General features: G+C 38.2%; 1 long non-coding RNA gene across 2 annotated transcripts; it reads right to left on the bottom strand.

The window, feature by feature from the left end:
- Positions 1-344: 344 nt before the first annotated feature.
- Positions 345-15,406, bottom strand: LOC145093075 (uncharacterized). 2 transcript variants are annotated; one of them, XR_013702764.1, is made up of 3 exons: positions 15,094-15,406; positions 1,073-1,840; positions 345-554 (listed from the first exon to the last, which is right to left on the bottom strand). It is a non-coding gene; the product is annotated as an uncharacterized LOC145093075 (long non-coding RNA). The 2 variants fall into 2 exon arrangements; XR_013702765.1 differs by lacking the exon at positions 15,094-15,406 and adding an exon at positions 3,186-3,619.
- Positions 15,407-15,632: the final 226 nt, after the last annotated feature.

Raw genomic sequence — 15,632 nt, 5'->3', positions numbered from 1 at the left:
TGGCACGTATCACAATATTGTCCGCTTTGGGCCACTCGGCACGAGGACTTCCCAGGGGGTCACCCATCCTGGTACTACTCCCGCCCGAGCACGCTTAACTGCAGAGTTCTTATGGGATCTGCTGCCCTCACGGCTTTAAAACGCGTTGTGATAGGGAAGGTATCCACACCCCTTATAAGGAATGCTTAGTTCTCCTTCCCAGTCGATGTGGGATCAGATCTAACCCACCTTCACCCCCCATTATAGGGTTCGACGTCCCTGTCGAACACATCGACCCGTGCCCTAGCTCTGATACCAACTTGAAACGACCCGAAAATACGACCCAAAAATTTCGTTTTTCAACATAACCAAAAACCATAATCTGAGTGTCATATCATAAACCATACATGATGTATCTCAAAATAATAATAATAAAAAAAAACACTGTGCGGAAAACTGTATCATATCCATGTCATATAAAAATCAAGAATCAAATCAACTCCTAGGATAAAAGCTGAAGCTGTGGTGTGTGCGATGCCATCATCCCGAGCTCTTCCCTCTACAAGCGGAAGTACCTGTAACCAAAACTGAAACTGTAAGTATGAAGCTTAGTGAGCTCCCCCAAACTACCACATACCATACAATACATATAAATCACATACTGGGCCTTGCCCACTGCATCAGACCGAGGTCTGGAACTGGCTGCATCGGACCGAAGTCCGGAACTGACTAGGACCTTGTCCCCTGCATCGGACCAGAGTCCGGAACTAACTGCATCGGGCCGAAGTCCGGAACTAACTGCATCGGACCGAAATCCGGAACTGAATGCATCGGACCGAAGTCCGGAACTGACTGCATCGGACCGAAGTCCGGAACTGACTGATCATGACATAGCATAACACATAACAAATATTATAATCACACATACTGCATACTACATCGGACCGAGGTCCGGAACACATACACGAATATGCTTGAATCACAAAGACATCAAGCACTCTAACTACTGCATCAGACTAAAGACCAGGACTACTGATAATTACACGGGCCGGCATTGCGGCCGTAGACCCGTTCCTACTGAAGGGAAACTCACCTCGTGAACTGGCTGCTGAGTGAATAGCTCTGAGGGCTAACTTCTGCCGCTCCGGTATCTCCCCGGCTCAAATAACTCAGATTTGCCCTTGGATCTTTGCACTACAACTCTTCTCCTTGCTTCTTTCTTCTTCTCCTTCTTCACACCTTCACAAGATGGCACCAAAAACACTTATAAGCTCTCAAGGGAGGATTAGGGTTTTCTCACTGTGTTCTCAGGTTGAGGGAGGCGAGAGTGGGGCTATAAGGTGGTTTAAATAGTGGGCAACCCGGGGATTTAGGGTTTCTCCCAGACGGGCAGACTCGCCGAGTCCAGAATATGGACTCGCCGAGTCGCCAGCTAATCACGTGCTCGAAATCCCGACCCTACTCGGCGAGTCAGGCTATGAACTCGCCGAGTCCCTCTTTCAAAACTTCAAAATAAATACCAAGGAATTACCATACCGGACACGGGTCGTTACAGTACACTTGCATCCTCCTTTATTATTTTGAAAACCATTCGAAAATCAATTTCAAAAATCTTTTCCTTGATTTGAGACTGGATTCACACGAGTGTTCCTCCAATTCACTCAAACCAAGGCTCTGATACCAACTTGCAACATCCATAAAAATCAAGCCAAATTTAAACTTTTAAAAACATTCCAAAATGGTTGATCATTACAAAACTTGTTTTCAAAATAGAATAATATCAGAGTATCCCAGAACAAAAGTCACAAATGTGAGGAGTTGTACGATCACGCCTTTGCCTTCCCACGATCATCTGAGGTACCTGAAACCAAAACTGAAACTATAAGCCCAAAGCTTAGTGAGTTCCCCCAAAATACTCATACACACAACAATATACATATAATCATGAACAACATACTATGGGTCTAGTCATCCATCCGGTTGGAATACCCCAGGCCCTCAACCATCCGGTTGGAAAACATACTATGGGTCCAATCATCCTCAGGATGGAATACCCCAGGCCCATAACCAACAGGTTGGAATGCCCGTATACTACGAGTCCAAGCATCCTCGGGATGGAATACTCACGGCCCACAACCATCGTGTTGGAATGCCCATGTCTATTGGCTTTCGCACAAAGTAGATAAGCCTTAACCACCAATAAAACATGTGCACATATAACAGATAACCACATAACAGTCTATAGACAAACGAACCGATTTAACAAATCATAACCGCATATAACATCCTATCTACTAGGATACTGATCTAACGGATCATAGTAGCATTTAACATCCAATTTACCAGGATACTAATCTAACAGATCATACAATGCTCGAGCATATAACACATCAGGATAACAATCCAAAAGGGCCAGCCTTGGTGCCTTAGACCCTTGAGTATAGTGAGGAAAACTCACCTCACAACTGTCGAACTGAAGTGATAAGCTCAAACTCTCAAATGACCGCCACGTACTCTACCACCTATATTTACTATAGGACCATATTCACAAATTTCCAATTTACCAAAATATCCCAGAAGTCAACTAGTTAACCCTTGGTCAAAGTCTAAGTCAATGGTCAAGGTCAATAGTCCATGTTGACCCGACTTGTCGAGTGCAGTTCACTGACTCGTCGAGTCCTTCCAGAACTCGAGAAGTCGTGAAATCCCCAGTTAACTCATCGAGTTCATGCATGTCCAAATGTCGGGAAAACCCTATTTGACCCGCCGAGTCGTCCTACTGACTCACCGAGTCCATGCAAAAACCCTTGCATGACAATCTTCATCGGACTCTCCGAGTTGGCCAATCAACTCGTCGATTCCCTTCAGTCCAATACTCTTTCAAACGATTTTAAGCTACTACAAAGCTCCATGTTGAAGATCAAGCTTACCAAGGCATGTTTATCACGTAAAGTTTCAAACTTTACGTGCATGCAAGGTCTTAAGAGCCAAAACCAAGCTAAAGAAGAGGCTTAAGGCAATGGGAAGTCCATAGCTTGACAAAGGCTGAGACTTTATGACACTAAGGTGCTAATGGGGTCCAGATCTAAAGTTGCAACCTCAAATCTCTCCCCAAGTCCGGAAATACCACCACAATTCTCCAAAAAGGCTCTAAACCATGAGTGAAGAGATCTAATTAATGGAGAGCCAAGGTAACGACTTGTTACCTTCAATGAGATGCTAATATAGAATAGAGTTCAGATCTACAACTCCTCCTTGTTCCAAGCTTCTTGAACTTCAAGTCCTTCTCACCAAGATCCACCTTCCAAGCTTAAAACACACAAATATAAAGAGTAAACACGAATTAGGGTTTATGAGCTCAAGGGGGATGTAAGGGAGGCTAATGACCCTTTAAATAGGGTGCAATACCCTGGAAATTAGGGTTTCATCACCATCTTCAACTCGTCGAGTTGGTCACTTGAAACACGCGGCTGATTTCGTTCCTACTTGACGAGTCAGGGCATCCGACTTGTCGAGTAGACCCTTTAAAATGGATATAAAGCTGTAAGTTTATACCTGAGAGTCGGGTGTTACATATATGATTAAATAAATAAGAAACACTATCGAATCGAAAACATGTAAGCGAAAAAAATAAAAAACATTACACAATATATTCGAACAAAATGTCAAAAAAATCTAAAATCTAAAAAATCTAAATAAATTAAATAAAATTGTTATTAAACAATAGAAAAAATTACATAAATGATCCATGTGATAGGAATAAATTACATAAATGATCCCAATGGAAAGAAGGGCAAATGTTTCATTTTACATGGGACTTAACTAGAAGAGTTAACATAGTTAGCCAAAAGGACCGTCATTGCAATATTTTGAAAGCATATGGATCATCTATGTAAAAAATCGTCATAAGAACCGCATTTGGTCGATTTTGTCAACCATAAGGACTTTTATGTAATTTTGTCTATGATAAATTAAAAATTATAAGAACTTTTAAAAAACTTTATAATGAAAATATACATACCATATGAAATACCGACGAAGAGCAAACGACCAATATGCTTCAATTTATGACTTAATATATAATGAGTTAATAACCCTACATAAAAAAATATTAGTGTTCATTAACGGTTGAACTTGTAGTAGCCAACATTAGTTCAAACTCTTGTGATAAGCATCTATATGTTTTCTAAATGACCCTTTAATATGTTTTTATGCTACTTGCACATGAATTCATTCACTCATTTAATTTTGACCCCATGTTTTTTATAGTATTCCATAAATGATTAAACCTTAATAATGTAGAATACTAAATGTAGTATTTTGTTTTGGACTTGGTAAGCTATATGTTGTTGGAATATGCCTACAAAATAATAATCACACTGTTGGATGAAGGTAAGTATTATCTTATTTAATAAAACATGTGAAACAACATAAGCTCCATCAAATAAATCTAAATTCAAATAGTAAAGTGAATATTTTGAGATAAAAATGAAAACAGATTTCCTGCAATTAAAAGAATGAAATTAGAAATTTATTAGAATTAAACAAGAAAATGAAGTCAAATAATCATATGTGAGACAATAGAGAAAAAAGATCTTGATTTTACCCTTGAAATTTCATCAAATAGTTGGCGTGCACTATGCAACACTATAAATTTGAAGAATGAGAATGAAGTTTCTTCTTCATAACATCAAGTTTTTCCATGGCTCTAACAGACACACCTTTCTTTACTCCATACGCTTTCTTCTTCTTCATAACATCAACTAAATCCCAAAACGCTTTCTGTAACGCTTAGCTTTGGTATGAATTTATTTCTTTAAATTGTTGATTTTTTTTCTGTTGAACTCGGCGAGTTGAAGGCTTCAACTTGACGTGTTGAGTGGAATTTGGCTGTGTGAATTAATGGAACAATTCGACGAGTTGGAGTTCCTCAACTTGACAAGTTGGCGGCTGGAAAGGAAACCCTTATTTTTAGGATGTTGCACCCTATTTAAAGGCCTTAAGTCTCTTGGATGGCCTCCTTACCATCCTCCTCTGTCCAGAAAACCCTAAAAGAATGTATCATCGTCCTTGAGAGTGTGTGAGCTTATGGAGGGCCTTAAGAGTTGATATTTTGCACACTTTTGGAGGATCCTTGAATTGAAGGTGCATAGCTTGGAGAGATGACCAAGATCCAGAATCTCCCCACCCATTTTAGTCATTTGGAGGTATAAAGTTTATACCTTGATTTATTATTGTTTTGGAACTATTGTTTGTGGGTTTTATCTTGATTTTGGGCTCATGGTTGAGTTGTCCAAGAAGTTGAGCACTCTAGGGGTTGTCATGTTAGATATAGCCATGTTATGGCCTCATTTGGCTTAAAGTTACAAACTTTACTTGGTCTTAGGTCCCATTAATGCATTAAGTCCTTTATTAAACCCATTTTGAGTCCTATGGTTCCTTTTAGTATGCATGGACGTAAAGTTGGAAACTTTACGTGATTTCCCAACCTTAGGGGACAAGATCTGCATACTAGGACTTTGTTTTGAGAGTTTAAGGGGCTTAATGGGTTAAGCCTCACTTTATTGAGTCTAGGATTTGGGTTTGACTCAACTTGGATTGTTCCTAAGGGTAAAGTTGGAAACTTTACCCTTCTAGACATCATTTTGAAGGAGATCTGAGAATTAGAGCTCTAGATTCAATGGAAACAGCTTAATGCATTAATATGTTGGATTCTTGGCTAACTCGGCAAGTTCATTAGGTGAAATCGACGGGTTAATGTGAGTTTTCCCGATTTGTGCAGTTAATGGAGAAACTCGGCGAGTTGAAGGACAACTAGGCGATTTGGGTCAACTTGGACTGTTGACTTTGACCTTTGACTTTAGTCTTTGACCATGTTTGACTTTAAAGATGTTTTAGGGCATTTTGAGTTGTGTTTAAGGAATTATTAATGTTTAGAGGTTGAGTAGAGCTGATATTCGGAGTCGAGACCTAGTCAACTATCATTCAGTATTTGAGGTGAGTCTTCTCACTACACTCATGGGTCGAAGGCACCAAGGCCAACCCATTAATTGACATGAGATGATTAGTAATGAAGTATGGAAATGTTGCTATTTGATCTATATGTGAATTTATGTGAATAGAATGGGAGGAGCCCATGGCACGCGATAAGACCATGGGAGGAGCCCATGGCTCGAGGATACAAGACCATGGGCGTAGCCCATGGCATTCCAAATGAAGACCATGGAGGGAGTTCGGGCAAAATTATATGTGTATATGTGTGAGTGGTATTATGTGACTATATGATTCGTGTGTTTTGGGAAACTCACTAAGTTTGTCCTTACAATTTTATTGAATGTTTCAGGTACTTCTATGGATAAGGGAAAGGACCCGACTTGATGGCGCGATGCGCATTCTCCAGTGTTTTCACATTTAGTTTTCGTACTCTGAATTTTAAAATAATATGGCTATGTAATGTGCTTTTTGTACTCCTTATGGTTGATATTTATGAAATTAAAGTTCAAATTTTTCTGAAAAATATGGGTTGTTACACTTCCACCAAACCATTTGTCCTCAACATACCTAACAACCGATTACATGAATTTGAGCTCAAATTGTAACTTTCCTTTAACATAACCCAATAAAAGAACTCCTTAGCAGCTCCAGTTTCCAAGCTATGATTTTTAAAAAGCTCGTTAACATAATCATTTCTAGCGAGGTCGAGTTTGGACTTTAATTCGAGCATAACATCTTCATTGGTTTTGACTGGATCTGAATATAGTTAGATCAATGTTGATGTAATAATGGATTGATCTGTGACTTTATTTTATTCAAAAACGAGTTCAGATGACTATGTGAATAATCGAGGGAAACTAGGGTTTTGGAAATGAATGGTGTTGGGTCAATATTATGGTTTATACTTTACTTTTCTAGGAAAAAGTGTTTTTATGTAAAGGACCGTAAACAGGTCAGTGTTTACGGCCGTAAACCCATTTACGGCCCATGTTCTCATGCCCATGTTCCCCTTGTATATATATGGGTGAGGGGTGTGAGGAATAGATTGATGAACACTAGAGGAGCTTAAGTGTGTGCATTTGAAGGTGATCTAGAGAGAGAAACTAGAGAGAAGTTTTATGTGTGTGAATCTTTGTATCTGGATCTTCATTCTAATCATATCATACATAGATTCATCATATTCTTCTTCTTCTTCTTCTTCTTCTATTCTATTAGATCTGACATCATCCGTTTGATTGGGATTCCGCACCATCAAACGGATTTGATTGATACACAAGCATTTTAGGGACTTACAAATGGGTAGTGTATGCAAGTGAGGGATAAGTGAATGGAAAGTGCGATTGCGAGAAAGAGGAATGGTAGTTGATGATTATACCTTGATATGGAGCTTGGAGACTGGTTTGCATCGTTGAAGGAGGAGGCACTCTCAATTTCGCCACCAGTAGATCCAATATACCCATAATATTCAACAACTGAAATCAATCTGACAAAATCTAAACAACAATGAATCTAGGACATCTAGCTTCAACACGTGAGTGTATTTCATGTAGATTCATTCGATATGCTCGCGTTTGAGAATGAGGGATTCAACGCCTTCCATCAGAGCAATGAACATCTCATTTTCCTATTTCGGTCTATCCAACACTTTAATTAGCTTCTTGATTTCATTATATATCGACTTCTCGATTCCAGTGGTGGTAATCTCCGCTAGCGATTGATGGTGTCTATGCGATTAGCGGGAGGAGGCAGTGTTGGCGGAGGGAAGATCAGACTGGTTTTTCGCTCTTTTGTGCATGCATAAGCAATGAATAGAGACTTGGGTTAAATTACCTTTCTTAATTAAAATTTAAATGAGGTGGCTCTTTTTTTCATTTAAGAAATTTGTGGTACAAATTTGTTCTAAAATGTTCTCGCAGTAAAAAATGTTCTCCATTAAACACACACACACACACACACACACACACACACATATATATATATATATATATATATATATATATATATATATATATCAAATGGCTCCATTTTTCTTTTTCTCCCGAACCTTAAATTGTCTTGGACCGGCCCTGCACTCAAGCCACAAATCATAGAGTTTAAACATTATTGGATCATAGTATACATGAACGTATTTTAATAATATTTATCTATGATCAAACTATTTATACTCAAGATCAATCAAAATAACATTACAACATATATCAAGAACATCTTCTTATACTAAAAACGATCGAATTTAAACGTTATAATACCATTTGTAATAATTCTCGTAAAAACATATCCTCCTCTTACATCATCTGTGAATGTGTATTATCGATAAATTACAACAACCTAAACTTATCACTACTTAGCTTAAGGATCTTGTTGTAATTCAAATTCATATCTTGTAATCTTGTATTTGTTATAAATAGTGAATCGTTCATCTCTCCATATTATGGGAGATTGATTTAATTAAATCATTATATGTATCCGCCTTTCTACGATCCTTCTAGCTAGCCCTATTCATTATTTCGTGATCTTCATCATGTCATATGCTTCATCTTCTGCCGACAGTTCTCTCTCCCTCAACACTATTTTACATCTGCTGACTATCAAGCTATCTTCTTCTAGTTACATGCTATGGAAGAATCAAATTGTTCCTCTCCCTAAGTATTAAAATCTTCTCATTTATGGTAATGGTTCTATAATGGCTCCCTTCGCCACAATCACCATTGAAGACAAGTCCTCCCCAAGTCTAGCTTTCTCCGTTTGGGAAGAAGCTATCAATGGGCCATCTTAATTCTTCAGGCATCACTTTCCGAAGAAGATATGGCAGAGATCCTTGGACTACAAATCGCTCGAGATGTCTGGACTACTCTTGCAGCTGCATACAGTCACGATTCTTCAAGCTTACCACTGTTTTCTATGTGGTCTTGGCCCCTCATATGAGACTTTCTCCACAACGCAAAGGGTTGTCAAACCACGACCATCTTTTCCTAGCCTTCTTTCTCAAGCTGAAGTTCATGAACTATTTTTAAGATATGTTCATGGGTCCACTTCTTCCCCTGTTGCATTCAATGCTCATCCATCTGACTCTCTTGCTTCCTCAAATAGAGGTTCTTACCGTGGTGGTCGTGGTGGTCGTTCTGGAGTTCGTGTTCGTGGGCGTCGATCCCCACACTGCCAACTATGTAAGAAAGATTGTGACTATGTGACTAAATGCCTGGATCTCACCATTTTTTCTCACCGATGACCCTCTATTGATGCTAATCTCGCTCATGCCTTTCATTCCAAGTGTAACACCAAGGACACTTCTTCCTTAGATTGGTATGTCGATTCTGGCACTTCCGCACACATGAAACCATTTGCTTCTACTTTAACATCCTCCACTCCATACACATGAAATAAGCATGTCGCTTTTGGCAATGGTAATATTCTAAACATCATTTCTATTGGTAATGCATCTCTCACTACATATATTAATTTCGTAGATGTTCTTGTTGTACCAAAATTAACAAAAAAAATCTTCTCTACGTTAGCAAGATAACATCTGATTCACCACTTGATGTCTTATTCTCTAATCACACATTTCCTATTCAGAAACGACTAACCAAGGAGGTGCTAGCAACATGCAGGGTTGGCAATGGCCTCTATGTGCTCAAGCATAGTCATAAGGCGTTAGTTGATAAACAAAACTCAAATAGGTTGCATGCATCATATGAGGTTTTGCATAATCATTTAGGACACATGTCGTTTTCTATTATTTCATTACTACACAAACTTGGTTATTTGTTTATTACTTCTCTTTTACCTAAACCAGGGATTTTTCTCATCTAAAAGTCATAAACTACCATTCTCTATTAATGATAAATGATCTTTGCATGTTCTGGATATGATTCACTATGATTTATAGGGACCTACACCAATCTTATCTACTAATGGTTATGATTACTATGCTATATTTGTTGATGATTTTTCGCATTTTACCTGGTTTTATCCATTAAAAAGAAAATCAGATTTTGCCACAGTTCTCAAACATTCTTGGCTTTTGTATAAACACAATTCTCCTGCAAGGTGAAAGTATTTCAAAGCGATGGTAGTATAGAATTTTTAAATTGTCAGTTTAAAAGCTTGTTTACTGAAAGCGGTACTCGTCATTGTATTCCGTGTCCTTATACGCTTAAGGAAAAAAGGCGTGTTGAGCGCAAACACCGTCACATTACTGAAACCGCTTTATCCATGCTTTTAAATGCAAATACTCCTGCCTCCTTTAGGATTGATGCTTTTTCATTCGTTGTATACATTATTAACAAGCTGTCTATAACCATTTTAGAAGACAAGTGTTCCTTAATCAACCAAATTTCGATGTCTTTTGTACCTTTGAGTGTCGAGTTTTTCCTTATTTAAGGAATTATTCTGATCATAAACTTGCTCCTCGCAGTGTTTCATGTATCTTTCATGGGTATAGCACTCAATACAAGGGGTATTGGTGTCTCGATATGACTACATCTTGAATTTATACCACCAGACATGCAAAGTTTGAAGAGAACACATTCCCTTTCACAGGACAAACTCCACCATTTGATCTCACCAAAATTTTATTCACAAACTTTGAAGAAGCCATTGTGACACTGCTCACCCAATCAAAGGCCAGTGTCGCACTCTCACCAAATGTTCCCACAACATCACTTCCTATGAGCTCTTACATGCTATGTTTCGATACTCCTCACATTGGCACTCCCTTACCAAATCCCACCGACGAACCTGTGAATGAACCACCATCACCTTGTTTTGCTAGTACGTCACCACCGACAAATACAAACCTGCCTTCAAATCGCCACCCGATTACAACACGTGCTAAAGCAGGTATATTTCGGCCTCGTTGATTTGCTGATTTAGCTGCCCTCACCTCCAGTAGCTTACATACAACCCTTGTTGCTCACAAAGACCCCAAAGGTTCAAAAGTGCAACTAAACATTCCAAGCGGCTTGATGCCATGCACGTTGAAATCAACGCCCTGCCCAACAACCAAACAAGGGACTTAGTTCCTCGACCACTGGCATCAAACGTGGTTGGCTCCAAATGGGTTTTTTCGCACCAAGTATCGATCTGACGGGTAAATCAAACGTTACAAAGCCATTAAGTGGCTCAAGGCTTCATTAAAATTCTTGGACTAGACTACTCCCGCACCTTTAGTCCTATACTTAAAGCCTCCACCTTTCGTCTCATTTTTTCAATTGTTGTTCATTAAAATCGGGCATTACATTAGCTAGATGTAAACAATGCATTCTTAAATGGACATCTCAATGAGACCGTTTTTATGGAGTAACCACTCAGATTCATTGATGCACGTTACCCAACTCATGTATGTTGTCTAAAAAAGGCTCTTTGCGGCTTAAAGCAAGCTCTAAGAGCTTGGTTTCAACGACTAAGTTCTTTTTGTTAAAACTTGGTTTCACTTGTAGTAGACCCGATGCATCATTGTTCATGTACAAACATGGTACATGCATCTTATACCTTCTTGTTTATATAGATGACATAATTCTGGTAGGCAACAACAATGAAGCTATTGCCAAGTTTATTGCAAGATTACATCAAGAATTTTCCATCAAAGACCTGGAAAACTAAGCTACTTTCATGGACTTGAGGTTCTTTAAACTTCTGATGGTTAGTTTCTTACTCAAACCAAATATGCTCTTGTCATTTTGTCCTGTGCAGGTTTACTAGATAGCAAACATGTGTTTACACCACTTACCACATCTGCCCAACTTACTAGTCATGGTGAACCCTTCTCCGATCCAACTCCCTGTCCATCTTTAGTAGGAGCTTTGCAATATCTTACTATTACACGCCATGACTTATCATATGTAGTAAATCAAGTGATCCAGTTCTTGCATTCACCTACCACCACTCATTTTCAAGTTGTGAAACAGATTCTTCATGTTGTTAAGGGCACTGTTTCTTATGGTCTCGCCTATCGCCGCTCCATAAACATCCCGCTTGTCGCATATTCTGATGCCAACTGGGCTAGGTGTATTGAAACACGTCGATATACATATGGCTACTCAATCTTTCTTGGTGGAAATATTATCTCTTGGAGTGCCAAAAAGCAACCCTCTGTTTCTCGTTCTAGTTCTGAGTCAGAATATAGAGCGATGGAAAACACGACTTCTGAGATCGTTTGGCTCAGTCATTTGTTACATGAGCTACATATTCCCATCTCTACCACACCGTGTTTGTATACTGACAACAAAAGTGCCATATTCCTAAGCCAAAATCCACTTTCTCACAAACGAGTCAAACATATTGATATAGACTATCATTTTGGTAGAGAGTTGGTTACTTTAGGACGTTTACTTACTTGGTTCATTCCTACAACTCAGATGGTGGCAGATATTTTTACCACGAGTCTCCCGCGTCCGTTGTTTGAACAATATACATCGAAGCTCTGTGTTAGTTTACCACCCTCTCACTTGACGGGGGTATTAAGGATAAACTACAACAACCTAAAGTTATCACTACCTAGCTTATATGATTTTGTTGTAATTCAAATTCATATATTGTAATCTTGTATTTGTTATAAATAGTGAATCGTACATCTCTCCATATTATGATAGATTGATTTAATTAAGAACAAATTACTGAAATCGTCCTTGTGGTTTGTTGAAAATTGCGCGTTCGGTCCCTATGTTTTTTTTTCTGCACTCGGACAGTCCCTATGTTTTGATTTTATTACGTTTGTCATCCCTCGTAAAGATAAAAAGACTATATTGCCCTTTGTTTTTTCATTTTCAGTTATTTATTATTCGTTTATTATTAAATAATATAAATTATTAAATAAGCTTGAAAAAAGACCCACCTAAAACCCTACACCCCACACTCCTCGTGTCCTCTCTCGTTTCAGTTCATTTGGAGAACATCACCACCGCCTTAAAGCCACTCCCATCGGAAACACCGCCTCCCCTGAAACCACCTCTCCCCGGTCGCCTGAAAATCGATACTAAACACCAAAATCTTCCAGATATGCTTTCCACTGCCACCCTGAAGCCACCACCGCCACAGTACCATGAAACCATCACCACCAGATCCACCACAATGTCACAGTGACAAGAAGGGAGGAAAACAAAGTAGAGAGAATTATCAATACCCCTAAACCCTTTTACAAATCGATGGTGGCGGCGGTCACCTTCACCATCGTCGTAGGGACGATCTCATAAATATCTATTCAGTTAGATGTCGAAGAGGGGGGAACGAGGAGGGAGCAGATACAGTTGTTGACCGAACCTCTCAGTGGACCGATGAGCCATATCTTCTTCCTACACTACTTCAGATCCCCTTCCGGCGGTGGAGAATGTGATGGTATTAGTCCTTAAAGGCTTCTAGCGGCCTCCGGTGGTACATATCAGTGGTTAATGGTGCAAATCGATTTGAGTGATGTTATCTCCGGTGAGTTTTCGTCGGAGCTTTGTGCTTTTCTGAGATGATAAAGGAGATGATTTCATGTTGGTGGTTGCTTTGTACCTTTCACTGCCTCCCCTCAATTAATGTTCCAAATCTGTAGTTGTAGAGCATCAATCATTTTTTTATAGGATTTGGTTTTGATTTTTGGTTTGGTTTACTTAATAGATTGGAAGTTTTAATTTCATAAACAGTGGTGGGGGTCGTTGCAGGTTTGATTTTGTAAAAAAGTGGTGGGGTAGTAGTTGATGGTGGTTATCAGAAGTGAGCTGGAGATAAGCCATGGTTGAACGAAGATGATGTCAGAGGTGAACTAGGGAGGTTGAACGGTGGTTGCCGGAGGTGGATGGTGGAGGTGGAAGGTGGAGGGGAAGGGAGAATGGTAGTTGGACCAACTTATTTATAAATTACTTATATTTCTTTTAATTAATAAATAATTTATAAATAAAAAAACTAAAAAAGAAAATATCAATGACAATATAGTCTTTTTATCTCTATAAGGGACTGTAAACGCAACAAAATGATATGTTAGGGACGGTCCGAGTGCAAAAAAAAATGTTAGGACCCAATGCATAATTTTATCCAAACCATAAGAACGATTTTAGTAATTTGTTATTTAATTAAATATTAAATCAAACCAATTTTTATATAGAATAACCATATTTTTAAGATTTGTTGATAGTCTTTTTGGTTTTTTTAAAAGAGTCTTCCTGATAATATTTATAAATTATATATCCACATCCACGATGACACCCAAATTGGACCAACATCATCCAGAAAGTCCATATCTTCACAATTTAATTTTCTTGTCGATTATCGATAATCCATTGATATTTATAGTACTGATTTTGACTAATGAGATGTCCTTTATCTAACTACGTATGTATCAATAAATAGCATTTAATCTTTTTAAAATTGTCTGGCATAAATATTTTTAAGAACTATTCACAAAAATAGCCATGATAAATGAAGGTGTATCACTATATATTATATAATAATATATTTTTGTGGCTTTTTAAAATATTAATCACACACATCGCGAATTTTCCTCTCACATTTGCATATATGTTTTTTTGATAAAAGAAAGCCCAAAATAACCGTTGTGAATATTATCATCTTTCTCATGTACTCTTATGACATAGTAGTAAAGAACTCCCCGCTATCTACTCACAAGTTGTAGTTTCACACAGAATTAATATTATCGTCATCCCTATGAAACCGTTGTGAATATCACAGAAAACGACCATCGATATCTATTAGTGAATTTGTAGTTATTATTCACAACTAATTAATATTTACATATTTCCCATGCAACCGTTACTAATATTATCGTAAAGTATCCTCGCTATCTACTTGTAACCATTATGAAAAAATATTAAGCTATAGAAATTAATATTAACATCTTCCACATGCAACCATTATGAAAAAATGACCCTCGTTATCTACTCACAAAATGTAGTTGTTATTCATGAGGAATAATATAAAGAAGACCCATTCGGCCCGGTTCAAAGTTGACATAATAAGCTATAGAAACGGATCCTACAACTTGATAATAAGGGTAAAGGTCATGAGAACCACCAATGGAAAAGAATTCGCATATGAAAATAAGGTTTCACACTTGAGGGCCAGACCTCCCAAAGGGGTGATGTAGGCAACCCAAACAACGTTGAGAAAACGAATTCGTACCTCATGTTCTTGACGGTTTGAGCGTCAAACCTAGCAGACCGCTTAGGTCAAACCAGTTGACTAGCCAGCCTGCTCTGTCAGAAACCCATCAATTGTTATGGCATTGATCAGATCAAGATATCGCTCTACACCACGTACCACCATAGTCTACTCCAATCTGTGACCGGTCTCGCCATCTCGGTGCAATAATGTGGCTTACGTGGGATGGTCTAGCAACACCCCTTTATGGATTGTGTGTTTTGGGTTACGAGTTTGAAGCATAAATAAGGTTTTATTTTGTTTTATTGGAATATTTATTTCCTTGTATATGGAGGAATTTTCAGGTTTTTAGTTATTATAAATAGGATGATTGCCTACATGTTAGTCAACTTATGAATAGTAGTATTAAAATTAATATAAAGAAATTAATGTAAATCTTGAAGAACAAATATTTGTTTTTGAGAGTCCGTCATCAATATATTAATAGAAACAAACAAAAATGTTTGAAATTTAAAATAATATGTTTAAAAATTAATCTAAAATATATGCCGGTGGAGCAT

Source organism: Lactuca serriola, chromosome 3 (assembly GCF_051521515.1).
Source record: "Lactuca serriola cultivar US96UC23 chromosome 3, Lser_US96UC23_V15, whole genome shotgun sequence".
In the NCBI taxonomy this organism is placed as follows: Eukaryota; Viridiplantae; Streptophyta; class Magnoliopsida; order Asterales; family Asteraceae; genus Lactuca; species Lactuca serriola.
This window is presented reverse-complemented; position numbering and strand designations above follow the sequence as displayed.